Raw genomic sequence first — 14,727 nt, 5'->3', positions numbered from 1 at the left:
GTTGCCATACATGAAATGTTGTAATGATTGGCCAAATAATTGAAGATTTTACTTAAATATTCGGCGTTTAGCGATGCATGCAAGATAACGTTGCATTCTTTCAGATGCCTGAATCTTTCATAAAGCTCTACGTAGAGATATGCTATAAGATTCATATTTTCTAAATTGAAAATATATGGGGTATTCCATCCCATTTCGACCAATTTTGAACCCGACCCCTTTAGAATTGGCTGAAAGTTTTTCTTCTTTTTCTAGCTTACGAAAGACGTTTTTCAGAATTTTTTCAAATTTTTTCATCCAACTAAAAAAAAGATATGAATTTAAAAAAAAACACCGTTTTTGGTTTCAAAATGCTATAACTTTTTCAAAAATTGACCGTTTGGGTATTTTTTTTTTATTTGTTTTTAAATGTACTTTTCGGAAAAAATACAAAAAAATGTTTAAAGTTTTTTTTTTTCAATTAAATAAAAAAAAAAAAATCTGCCCACTCCGGGATTAGTGAGGATGATTGCAGAATTTTTGAAGTTTTTTATGAGAAAAAAAAAATGGCGAAATTCGAAAAATCTCGAAAAACTGAAAAATACAAAAAAAAAACCTTAAAAATTTTTTTGTATTTTTTCCGAAAAGTACATTTAAAAACAAATTAAAAAAAAAAAGATCCCAAACGGTCAATTTTTGAAAAACTTATAGCATTTTGAAAACAAAAACGGTGTTTTTTTAAAAATTCATAACTTTTTTGAGTTGGATGAAAAAATTTGAAAAAATTCTGAAAAACGTCTTTCGTAAGCTAGAAAAAGAAGAAAAACTTTCAGCCAATTCTAAAGGGGTCGGGTTCAAAATTGGTCGAAATGGGATGGAATACCCCATATATATTCCTACAAAAAGTTTACGGGCCGTATTAGTTTGAACCAAACTGAAAAACCCTATCAAAAACCAGGGCCTGTGTTATACAATAACTCCGTCCTCTTGGCAAATACTAGAAGCTTCCTAGGACTTAAGCCACTTGCTGCTTCTAGATCTGACAGCTGTATCACTCTTTATAGCTGGAGTCTTAGCCTGGCAAGCGCAGGGCATATGCACAGAACGTGCTCGATCGTTTCATCCTCCGACCCGCAATTCCTACATCTGCTATCACTGATCAAGCCTAATTTAAAGGCATGTGACGCCAGAAGGCAGCGTCCAGTCAGAATACCCGTCAGGAGCCTACAGTCCTCTATTTTTAATAATAGAGGCAACTTTGTTACTCTAAGGTTGTAAGACCTACACATAATCTTCGGCACTTTACGGCCCCGCGCTTGAACCCACGCCTTTCCCGCTTGGTCGATCATGTGCACCTCTCGCCTTCGCCTAATCTCGCCCAGTCTAATTGGGACGTCTAAGGAGAAAGCTTTAAAGGATGCGCCCTTTTTAGCTAGTTCATCCGCTTTTTCATTCCAATCTATTCCCATATACCCTGGGACCCAATATAGATGTATGCTTCTCCCTGCCCCGATTCTCTCCAGAGACTGCTTACACGCATTTAGTGCTATGCGAGAGTATTGCCCTAATTGTTGCTTGATTGCCAATATAAAAGTTAACACGGTTGCAGCTTAAGGTATTCTCTTCCAGGGTTTCTATTGCTTTTGTTACGGCTAATATTTCCGCTTGGAAAACGCTACAGTAATCCGGCAGCCTGTAGGATCTGTTTATTTCCAGATCAGAACAGTATACCGCAGACCCTACTCCTTCCACTACTTTGGAACCATCCTCTATTGTGGCCTTAAGATCTCCCTCGAAGCGCAGATAGGGAATCAGGTAGTCTGTTCGTCTTGTGATTGATGACGCTATACTACTATAGCCGTATGGTCGGCGCTCAAGCTCTCCCGAGGCTACGAGCTTGGTTGCAGCTTTTAACGCTATGTTCTTTGCTACCAGGTCTACAGGTGGAATGTGCAGAATAGCATACAGTGCAGCCGTCGGGGTTGTTTTCAGGGCTCCCGTAATACTAAGCATTGGTAGTCTGCATACCCCCTCTACCTTTTGACGGATCTGTTCCTTTCCAGGTGTTTAAGCTTCAATTTGAGAAGTCATCAGCAGTGAACAACTGGAATGCTGAAGATAAAGTTGCAGCTCTATTCGTAGCATTGAAGGGGCCAGCAGCCGAAATCCTACAGACGATTCCCGAAGGAGAGCGGTACAACTATGAAGCATTGATGGCTGCTGTAGAAAGACGTTACGGAAGCGAACACAGGAAAAAAATCTACCAAATAGAATTGCAAAACCGCTACCAAAAATCTAACAAGACTTTGCAGGAGTTTGCTTCAGACATTGAAAGATTGGCTCATCTTGCAAATGAGGTCCCACCTGTGGAATACACGGAAAGGGTAAAGATTCAGAGTTTTATAAATGGCATACTGGACGTCGAAACAAAGCGAGCTACATACGCAAGCCCAAAGCAAACATTTGTTGAAACGGTATCCCATGCACTGACTCAGGAAACAGCGTCACTTTTGAGTAAGCCCGCATACAAAGCTCATCGCGTGGAAGTGGAAGGGCCAGACTGGGTAGACACAATTTTGGAAGCATTAAAAGGAACGCAGCAGAAAAACGATGGTGGCGTCAAATGCTTTAAATGTGGAAAGCCAGGGCATATTGCACGTTATTGCAGTACCAATCCTAACAGTTCCAGCAATGTGGGTGGCCGCAAACGCAGAGCTGAAGGAGATGAGCAAATCTCCAAATCCACCCAATCGTTAAACAAAAGCGAGTCAGCCGAAAGGGGCGACAGCTGGCTCCCTCACTTGAATGCCCCATAATCTCTATCTCGCAAATTGGAAGAAGGTCAAGCAATCTTCCTGTCGGAGGACATGATTCGATCAGATTTAGTCAACAAAAAGATAAGACCATTACCTGGAGCAAGATTACGTACAGCCACGGGAGAGGACACCCAGTTAATTGGAGAAGTAGCATGTGAAGTAGCAATTGGGAACGTCACGGTACTACACAATTTTATAGTGGCAGATATTGTTGATGAAATCATAATTGGAGTGGACTTCTTAATCGACGAAGGCATCAAGATCGATATGCAAAGAAAGACGATGCGATATAAGAACATGGATGTGCCACTTAATTTCGGCTACGAGAGAGGATACAGCAGTAAACGGGTGCTGGTGGAAGAGAGTCAGCAAATATCACCAAAATCCGAAGCAGTCATCTGGGCAAAGGTTGATGGAGATTGTGTGACAAACAAATTGTGGGTTGTCAAGGCAGCAAACAAATCAACACCGAACATACTTGTGAGAAAAACCCTGGATATAACAAAACAGAATGGACGTATCCCGGTAAGAGTACTCAACGAGTTCAAGTCACCACTCAAACTGACCAGAGGAGCTATTTTGGGAAGATGCCAAGAGGCTGAAATAATAATCAATTGTGAACAGCTCCAGGAAGAGGTTTCAACTAGCAATATTGATCTTTCAGAGGAAATCATGGCATGGACGGAGGGACTAGAGGAAGACTATCAGAGTAAAGCACAACAACTGCTCCTAAAGTACGCAAACATATTTGACCAGGGTGGTTCCAAACCAGGCCGCCCCAATGTTGTTAAACATCAAATTGACATTGGAGACGCGAGGCCGATACGTCAAGCTCCTCGTAGTGTTCCACTGGCGAAGCGGGAAGTTGTGAGTTAGATCGTGATGAGCGACAGCGGCGTCATCGAACCATCAGCTAGTCCATGGAGCTCACCGGTAGTACTTGTAAAGAAGAAGGATGGAAAAATGAGGTTTTGCGTGGACTACCGGAAGTTGAATGACGTTACGAAAAAGGATAGCTACCCATTGCCAAGAATTGGCGACACTCTGGACTCGCTCTCTGGTACGAAATCGTTTTTCACACTGGACTTGAAAAGCGGCTACTGGCAAGTGGAAGTGAAGGAGGAAGACAAAGAGAAAACAGCCTTCAGCGTCGGAGATGGTCTTTGACAATTTACAGTAATGCCCTTTGGACTATGTAATGCACCAGCTACTTTCGAGAGACTCATGGATCAGGTATTGAAAGGACTACATTGAAAAACATGCTTGGTGTACCTGGACGACATCATCGTACTGGGCAAGAACTTTGATGAACATCTTAAAAACTTAGAGGAAGTTTTCCAGAGAATAGCTGGCGCTGGTCTGAAACTAAGTCCCAAAAAATGTTAGCTGTTTAAAAAGTAAGTGAATTATTTGGGTCACAAGGTAACGACAGAAGGCATGTGTACTGCGAATGAGAAGAGAGAGGCAGTAAAGTATTGGCCAAGACCACGGAACCTGAATGAGTTGAGAAGTTTCCTTGGGCTGTGCACATATTAGCCCATAGCATCCATGAGCTTACAAGAAAAAATAAAGCCTTTGAATGGAAGAAGGAGCAACAAGTGGCTTTCCAAACATTGAAGGAGCGTTTGTGCACTGCCGCAATGTTGGGATATCCGATTCCCGGAGCAACATTTATTCTAGATACAGATGCGAGTAGATATGCTATAGGAGGCGTTTTATCACAACTGGTCGATGGACAGGAGAAGGTAGTTGCATATTACAGCCGTTCGATTGGAAAACCAGAGAAGAACTATTGCGTTACACGGAGAGAGCTGTTGGCATTAGTATAGTCCCTTAAACATTTTCACAAATACCTCAACGGCCAGCGATTCCGCGTCAGGACAGATCACGCAGCGTTAAAATGGCTTCTGCAGTTCCGTTATCCGGAAGGACAATTAGCACGGTGGATCGAGCGACTACAAAGCTATGACTTTTCCATTGAGCATCGAAAAGGTAGTACCCATGGAAATTCTGATGCAATGTCACGAAGACCATGTAGTTTGGAATGCAAACACTGTTCAAAGGCCGAGGCTAAAGAAGGCATTATAGATGTCCGGGTAATGACTATAACGTGTACGGATGAATGGGACAAGGAACAACTAAGAAAGTGTCAGCTAGAAGATACAGATCTGTCACATGTTATGCAAGGGCTCGAACGAAACGAAAGACCAAGCAAAGAGATGTCAGCAGAGAGTCCCATTGCGAAGTCATATTGGGCACAGTGGAACAGTTTAGAATTGATATCCGGTTGCTTGCATCGAGTATGGGAGAGTGAGGATGGTCAATGCAAGAAGAAACTGATAGTTGTTCCCAGAAAGAGGATTCCTGACGTGCTCAGCGAGCTGCATAATGGTCCAAGTGGAGGTCATCTCGGAATCACGAAGACGCCCGAGAAAATTAAGCAGAGATTCTATTGGGTTGGTTGCCGTCAGTCGGTCACAGAGTGGATTGCCAACTACGAGGTTTGCAACAGAGCGAAAGGGCCCAAAATACGAAGTCATGGCCAGATGAAGCAGTATATTTCAGGTGCACCATTTGAAAGGATCGCCATGGATGTCACAGGTCCATTTCCTACTAGCAACCGCGGAAACAAATACGTACTGGTGGTTATGGATTATTTCAGTAAATGGCCGGAGGTATACCCAATCCCAAACCAAGAAGCGGAAACAGTAGCAGAAGTGGTTACAAACGATTGGGTTGCAAGGTATAGTGTACCAATGGAGTTACATTTTGACCAAGGCAGGAATTTTGAATCAGCTGTGTTCCAAGAAATGTGTAAGAAGTTGGGCATTCGAACAACACGGACAACTGTATTGCATCCTCAGTCCGATGGTATGGTGGAACGTTTCAATAAAACATTGGAGGAGCATTTAAGGAAAGTCGTAGAAAACTACCATAAGGAGTGGAATACACACATATCATTATTCTTGATGGCCTACCGATCGGCAGTACATGAGACAACGGGCCAAACTCCCGCAAAGGTAATTTTTGGCAATGACCTTCGATTGCCAGCTGATTTGAAGTATGGGATAGATGCCGATGCGGGGGGGATTGAAGAAATTCACTGGTGTTTTGGAAGAAGAGCTGAGAGACATACACGATCTGGTAAGGCAACGAGGAAAGATTATGAGTGACAAGATGAAAGCGAGGTACGATAAAGCAATTAATTCGGAACGGTTCCAGGAAGGAGATTTGGTGCTGTTATACAACCCACAACGAAAATAAGGTTTGTCCTCGAAATTGCAGTGTAATTTGTGAGGACCGAAATCCACCGGCTTTGGGGCACACACATTCGAACCTAGATAATCTACAATTACAAATTATATACCATTTTTCGAAACACCCTAATGTATATGACAATGAATTTACATCAGTGCATATAGCATGTAAAACATATAAACCTGAATTATATAAATTGAATTTACACACATAAAATAATAATTTTTCTGAAACACCCCAATATACACTTTACTTACCTACTTAATTTGCGCTTAAACGTCTAAACGGTTATGGCCGTCCAACAAGGCGCGCCAGTCGCTCCGCCAACCGGCGCCATTTGGTCACACCAAGGGAGCTTAAATCGTTTTCCACCTGGTCCTTCCACCTCTGCTGGCCGCCCTCTACCTCTGCTTCCATAGGCGGGTTCCGATAGAAACACTTTCTTGGCCGGAGCATCATCTTTCATTCGCATAACATGGCCTAGCCAGCGTAGCCGCTGCGTTTTAATTCGCTGGACTATGTTGATCATCATTAAATCTTCTTCGGTACTCGCCATCGCCAACGCGTAGAGGTCCATAAATCTTTCGAAGAACTTTTCTCTCGAACACTCCCAAAGCCGCTTCATCTGCTGTTGTCATGGTCCATGCTTCTGCCCCATATAGCAGGACGGGTACGATAAGTGACTTGTAGAGTATGATTTTCGTTCGCCGAGGCAGGACTTTACTTTTCAATTGCCTACCTAGCCCAAAGTAGCATTTATTGGCAAGATTGATTCTTCGCTGGATTTCAGTGCTGATATTGTTGCTAGTGTTGATGCTGGTTCCCAATTATGGCTGCCAACAGTAGCGTGGTTGCCAAGGCGCGTATACGCTGACTCTTTGCTGGATGACAGCAGGTACTTCGTTTTATCCTCATTCACCATCAAACCCATCTTTACCGCTACTTTTTCCAGTTTGGAGTAAGTAGAACTAACAGCGCGGGTGTTTAGGCCGATGATATCAATGTCATCAGCATATGCCAGTAATTGCACGCTTTTATAGTATATTGTTCCAGTGCGGTTAAGTTCTGCAGCTAGTATAATTTTCTCCAGCATCAAATTAAAGAAATCGCACGATAGGGGGTCACCCTGTCTGAAACCTCGTTTAGTTTCGAACGGCTCGGAGAGGTCCTTCCCAATTCTGACTGAGCTGATGGTGTTGCTCAACGTCATTTTGCACAGCGGTATAAGTTTTGCGGGGAAACTAAATTCAGACATAGCGGCATATAGGCAGCTCCTTTTCGTGCTGTCGAAAGCGGCTTTAAAGTCGACGAAGAGGTGATGTGTGTCGATTCTCTTTTCACGGGTTTTTTCCAAGATTTGGCGCATTGTGAAAATCTGGTCGATGAAAGATTTACCAGGTCTGAAGCCGCACTGATAAGGTCCAATTAGCCGGTTCACAGTGGGCTTCAATCTTTCGCACAATACACTTGAAAGGACCTTGTGGTTAAAGACAACCACATATAAAAGTTTAATTATAAACAATCTTTAATATTTAAAATAACGATTACAAAAACGCGAACATATTTTTATTTTCAAATTTCTTATCTCACTGAAAAATTTTGAAATATGTAAATCAAAAATGAAAATAAAATAATTGAATAAACTAATAAACTGAAATTACAAAGAATGTAAAGTTAAAAGTAAAACTTATAATATATACATTAAAAGGAACCCTACATTACTCCCCCTTCAAAAAAATTTAACATTATACAAATTGAACGGAACTCTTTTTTTTGTGTAAATTCTTGGTATCGTTTGTGTCTGTTGTTTCAATTATTTTTCCATAATTTTGTAAGGTCCTTCGTATGGTTGTTGTAATGAATGTTTATTAATGACTCGAACAAATGCAAATTTACAAGTTTGAAGATCTTTTGGAACATAAATTCCAGTATCGGAATCTTTATGATGACTTAAATTTGATCTAATATTTCGAAAATGTTCACGTAACTTACTTAAAATTTCAGTTGATGAGAAATTTTCAGCTGATGGTACAAGTTCCCCTGGCAAACGTAAATTTTGGCCAAAAACCATTTCTGCTGGTGTAGCCGAAATATCTTATTTGTGAATTGATCTTAAACCAAGAAGTATGACAGGTAATTCATCATACCAAGTATTTATTCCATCCCTAGCCATAATAGTAGCTTTTAACTGTCTATGAAATCTCTCCACAATACCATTACTCTGAGGGTGATGCGTAGATGTTGTTATTTGATGACTACCAAGTAATTTAGTTAACTCTGAAAATAATTTTGATGTAAACTGACTACCTTGATCAATAGTAATTTTCAACGCAACCCGAAACGAGAAATATATTCTCTGAAAAATTTGTTTGCAACTGTAGTTGCTGATATATCTTTTAAAGCATATGCCTCTGGCCAGCGAGTAAACCTATCAACAATTGTCAAAATAAAACGATGATTTTTAGAAACTGGCAACGATCAAACTATATCTATATGGATGTGTTCAAATCTGATTTTTGGAATTGGAATTTTACTAATGGGAGACTTAGTGTGACGATAAACCTTAGATTTTTGACAGTTAAGACACTCTTTCGACCAAATATTAATATCTTTAGTCATATTAGGCCAATCATATTTTTTAATTATGAGTCGTCGTGTAGCTCTCGTACCGGGATGTGTAATTCCATGTAATATGTCAAATACTGTCTTCCTTAATTTACTGGGTACAAATGGCGTAGGATTTTCTTCTGAAATTTCACACCAAATATTGAAATTTAAAATAGGAATATTAATTAACTTTAAATTTAAAAACTGAGGATTAGTTATAAGTTCATTTAAATCACTATCATTTTGTTGTTCCATTTGTAAAATTTTAAAATTCAGTTCCGAATTCTGCATTGCACTAACTTCAAAGGCTCTGGACAGTGTATCCGCTACAACATTGAATTCTCCTTTAACATACTGTTTGTCATCAGTGAACTGTGCTATGAATTCCAAATGTCTTGTTTGTCTGGGACTCCGTTCTGTTTTTGAATTTAAAGCAGTAGTCAAAGGTTTATGATCCGTATAAACTGTAAATTGTCGACCTTCCAAAATATATCTAAAATGTTTTATATTTAAATAAATCGCCAATAATTCCCTATCAAAAGCACTATACTTAATTTCAGTTGGACAAAGTCTTTTAGAAAAGAATGCAATGGGCTCAATTTTATTATTGTAATTTTGCTGTATAACGCCTCCAATCGCTGTGTTAGATGCCATACCAATAAATTTCTGTGCTTGTTTAACTGATTTTGGACGTTCGAAATTGCGAATAGCTGATACCTTTCCATCAGAAGGTCGAATATCTGTTCCAGAAATGTTATGTCCTAAAAAATTGATACTAGGTACACCAAAAGTACATTTACTTGGTTTAATGTTTAAACCATACTCTGTAGGGCGTTGAAAAAGGATACGTAAATCTTTTAAATGTTCTTCGTCTTTACTTGCAATAAGTAAGTCGTCGATGTAAGCATATACAAAATCTAAGTCACCAACTACCTCATTTATGAATTTTTGAAAGGTTTGCGCAGAATTTCTAAGTCCGAAATGCATTCTCATGAATTCAAACATACCGAAAGTAGTTGTAATAGCAGTTTTATAAATATCTTCTTCAGCCATAGGAATTTGGTGGTATGCCCTGACTAAGTCTAATTTTGAAAATATATTTTTATTACGAAAATTCATATTAAAATCCTGAATGTGGGGTAGAGGATAACGATCAAGTACAGTTACAATATTTAATCTTCTGAAATCACCACAAGGCCGCCAATCGTTTTCTTCTTTTTTAGGTACAAGATGAAGTGGAGAGGCCACTGAAGAATTTGAAGGCCGGCAAATCCCTGTTTTAACCAAAAATTCAAATTCTGTTTTAGCGACTTTGTATTTAACTGGATCTAAGCGCCTAGGCTTAGAAAATGGAAGGCTTATTTTCGTTACAAGTCGATGTACCGTTGCATGTTTAACAGATTTTGTATAGTCTGGCTCCGCAATACGTGACGGAAAATCTTTTAATAATTTTGTAAATTTATTGTCAACTGCAAATAGTTTAGGTAATTGGATATCACAAAAAGAAGATATAGTATTGACCGAAAGATTTGTTAAAGGATCTACTAAACGTTTATGTTTAATATCAATCAATAGACCATATTTGCAAAGAAAATCGACCCCAATTATCGGTTTAGCTATATCAGCTATCAAAAACGTAAAAGGAAATTCCCGTCTTAAACTTAATTTACGTTTAAAAGCCTTTTCTCGAAAGTAGAAATTGTTGAACCGTTAGCTGCTGTGAGAACTATATCCGAACGTTTCGCATGAGAAAATTTAGAAGCAGGTAATACCGAAATTTCTGCTCCACTATCAATCAAAAAATTATCTTTGTCAAAAACGAATAAGCGACTAGTTGAAAATTCTAAATTCCCGTTGTTCGTCGCTGCAACAACGGTCGAATTTAGTTTGTCGAATCTTTATTTTTATTATAAGAACAAGGTTGTTCACAGCTTCGAGCATTGCTTCCAAATTTGTAGTGGAATCTACATAACCAATTTGGATTATTACGTGAGTTAGAACGACGCCTAAAAGTATTTCTAAAATTGTTCCTAGAGTTAGATCGCGACCTAGATTGATTCCGATACATTTCTGTTTTAATTTCAGCTAACTCTAAAGAAAGTTTCTGAAAATTTTCACACATCAAAGAGGTAGTTTTAACTAATTTTTCAACAACTGAATTTTGAACTTTTGTATCTGAAATTGTATTTACTGAGAAAACTTCATTTTTATTCATAACTTCAAAAATGTTAGCTGCTAATTTTATTAATTCATTAATATTGTTAGAACTTGAGCTAACCAAAATGGCATTTAAATTTTTGGGAAGTTTTCTTGACCAAATTCTCTTTAAAATATTCTCAGTAAAATTTGAACCGGCTAACAAAATTAATGACCGATAAAAGTCAGAGGGTTTGCGATCACCCATTTCTGAATCATTTAAAATTTTGTCTAGTTTTGAATTTTCACTAAGAGAATGTCTCTCTATCATAACTTTTTTAAGTTCACTAAACTTGTTAGTAAGGGGAGGATTTTAAATAAAATCAAAAATTGTTACTATTACTTCTTGTGGAAGTGCTGTTTTTATGTGTTCGTATTTGGTATTCTCTTGTGTAATATTTTTGGTGCTAAATTGTGTTTCAGCTTGTATAAACCATGCTTCTGGACAACTAGTCCAAAATTGTGGAAGTTTAACTGAAACTGTCGAAATTTCATTTAGATTTTTGTTTTCATATGGATTTATTATTTGTTGTTGAGAAGTGTCATTTGTAAAATCTATTAAAGAGTCATTTAAATTGTTAGTAAATGTAAATGTTTGTGTATTGTGTTGTGGTGAATGAAACATGTTGAATTATACAAAAAGAGAGTTCACAAACAAAACGGTAAAATAAACAAGTATTTATGTTATGAATTTCGAAAAATGTATTAAATAGATAATAATTCAAAGAGAGAGTTTACAATTAATTAGAAAAATATCTATATATTAGTATAAGTACATACATAAAATGAAAACATATATACATACAAAATAAATATAACTGTTCATCGAGTGTCGTTGCTAAAATACTTGCTGCGAATTATGTTTATGCAATGGCTTTTTGCTGCTCAATTAACGAAGTCAAATATGGCAGTTGTATTATGGCAATGGCTTTGTTGAGGGCGTCGATGTATGTGCGTCCTTTAATCGCTCAAAATTCTTTTACTAAAATTTTAATCGTCGTAATGGTAGTATAAAATGAAGAAAATATGCGAGATTGATCGATTTTGTTTCAATATTCAGAACAATTTTGACCAATAAGCATGAATAAACTGAAGACGCTAATTATAGTTGAATAATAAATGAAGTCTTCTTGCAATAACATAGCTTTTAAATAACAGCCAACAGCAAAAGTTGATCGATGCTATTCCACATTGATAATTCAACACAATAATATTCAAATAATTATGAACTTCATAACAAGGACGAAAAGTTGAAACTGCTGACGAATTCCAAGACAATAAACACCGACTTGAGGACTTCAACAACAACAGCAGGAATGTAGTTTCTAGAATTGTTAATAATATTGATTTATATTGTTATTATAAATGTTGTTAAAATATGCATTTTTAATGCTGCTTATATTTTGCACAAAACTATTCAATATAAATTTTTAAAGTTTTTTCATTTGCCTGATTTTAGGCGCACTTATCAATTATATTAATTTTTTAAAACACAATTACAGGCGTACAATCAAGATCGCCAAATGTGGTTAAAGACAACCACATATAAAAGTTTAATTATAAACAATCTTTAATATTTAAAATAACGATTACAAAAACGCGAACATATTTTTATTTTCAAATTTCTTATCTCACTGAAAATTTTTGAAATATGTAAATCAAAAATGAAAATAAAATAATTGAATAAACTAATAAACTGAAATTACAAAGTATGTAAAGTTAAAAGTAAAACTTATAATATATGTATTAAAAGGAACCCTACAGACCTTATATGCGATATTAAGGCTGATTCCACGATAGTTGGTGTATTTTGCAGTATCCCCCTTCTTGTGGCCTGGGCAAAGAACACTTAGATTCCAACCGTCGGGCGTGCACTCGTCCGCCCATATTTTGCTAAGTAGCTGCTGCATGCACTTTACCAACTCCTCGCCGCCGTACTTGAATAGCTCCGCAGGCAATCCATCAGCGCCCACGGCCTTGTTGTTTTTCAATCTGGTTATTGCTTTTCTAACTTCGTCAAAATCGGGCGGGGGGATATATATTCCATCATCATCGATTGCGGGATCGGGTTCTTCATCTCTGCGCGGTGAATTGCTGCCTCCATTTAGGAGAGCAGAGAAGTATTCCCTCCATAATCTAAGCACTCTCTGGACATCAGTTACAAGGTCGCCGTTTTCATTCCTACAGGAATGCCTCGGTCTTAAAACCTTCCGTCTGTCACCGTATTTTTTGGTAGAATTTTCGGGCGTTATTCCTGGTGGCTAGCAGCTCAAGCTCCTCGCACTCACGCCTTTCTTTTCTGCTTTTTTCTTCCTGAAAAGGCGTCTCACTTCCCTTTTCAACTCACGATAGCGTTCATACACTCCTCTTGTCGCGCTCGCGTTTAACGTAGCCCTGTAGGCAGCGGTTTTTCTTTCGGTTGCAACGTGGCATTCTTCATCGTACCAGTTGTTTTTTCGTGGCCGCCGGTAACGAATTTTTTCCTCGGCGGCAGTACGAAGTGCTTTGGAGATATGCTCCCACTGCTCCTGTATTCTTTCAGGATTACTTGTGCTCTCAGAGAGCAGGTGTGAGAGTCGAGTTGCGAAATCATTGGCAGTCTGTTGTGATTGAAGCTTTTCGACGTCAAGATTTCCCTGTGTTTTTTGTTCCTTGGTTTTAGCCGCGTTGAGGCGGATGCGTATTTTGGCTGCAACGAGATAATGGTCCGTGTCCATGTTAGGTCCTCGGATCGTGCGCACATCTAAAACACTGGAGGCATGCCGTCCGTCTATCACAACGTGATCGATCTGATTGCGAGTATTTCGATCAGTAGACAGCCATGTAGCTTGATGTATCTTTTTATGCACGAACCTCGTGCTGGATATGACCATGTTTCGAGCACCGGCAAAGTCAATAAGCCTCAGTCCGTTAGGAGAAGTTTCATTGTGTAGGCTGAACTTTCCGACTGTAGGGCCAAAACACCTTCTTTGCCCACCCTGGCGTTAAAGTCGCCAAGCACGACTTTTATATCATGATGGGGGCAGCGCTCGTATGTGCGTCATAATTGTTCATAAGAAGTGTCTTATATACACTAAGTGTCTTATATACATAAATGACTAATATACACTTACATATTTATTATTTCGCAAAAAAGTAATTTTCTCTGCCCGCATATGGCAAATTTTTTGGGTGGATATTATAGTTTGCATAGAGATCAAACGGGAAAAACTTTGGCTTTGCATTGAGATCAACGAACCTGCTAGAATTCTAAACAACGATGGGAATACAGCAGCGCAATAAGCAACACACATAAGGTCCCACTGCAAGAGTACCAAAAACGTACAACATACGTATACCAAGAAATTGCAACCAAGCACAACAGGCATTGAAGCGAACCGTCAAGGCGGACATCGCACAAAGAGGAAACAAAAAAATGCAATGTAGTAGAAAGACATCACCTCGGCATACCAACAACACATCATGGGTACTAGGCAGCCATAAACATTACACTTGCTAGTTACTTACGAAGGGCAACCAACTCGTTGACAACAAGAAGGCACAATAAGCAGGCAGCAGAGGGAAATTGAAAGTAACTATGCTAACTAACTGGAGATGCGTACCAATGAACTCGCATGCTAGGGGGCAGTCCAGGGGGAATTACTACATATGTAATTTAGAAATAAATACTTATATGCAAGTAAATAATCGAATATATGGGTAGAATAATACCGTCAAACGTAGGATACCTTATGTAAATATATATAATAAGATTTATTGTTGCAGGTTAACTGTCCACCTGCGCGTGGACAAGTATAAAAGGGCGACAAATTTTGCGAATTTGAGTAGTAGCCAGCTAGGTATAGTAGTCTGCTAGCGCCTTGTTTAGCTG

The 14,727-nt window shown here is 38.6% G+C and overlaps 1 protein-coding gene across 2 annotated transcripts in view; it reads left to right on the top strand.

Moving 5' to 3' along the window:
- Positions 1–14,727, top strand: part of LOC137237120 (uncharacterized) — a 137,724-nt gene that overhangs the window by 62,248 nt on the left and 60,749 nt on the right. The window lies entirely within an intron of this gene.

This window comes from Eurosta solidaginis, chromosome 1 (assembly GCF_040869045.1).
Source record: "Eurosta solidaginis isolate ZX-2024a chromosome 1, ASM4086904v1, whole genome shotgun sequence".
Taxonomy (NCBI): Eukaryota; Metazoa; Arthropoda; class Insecta; order Diptera; family Tephritidae; genus Eurosta; species Eurosta solidaginis.
Note: the sequence above shows the minus strand (reverse complement) of the source record. Positions and strands in the feature narration are given on the sequence as shown.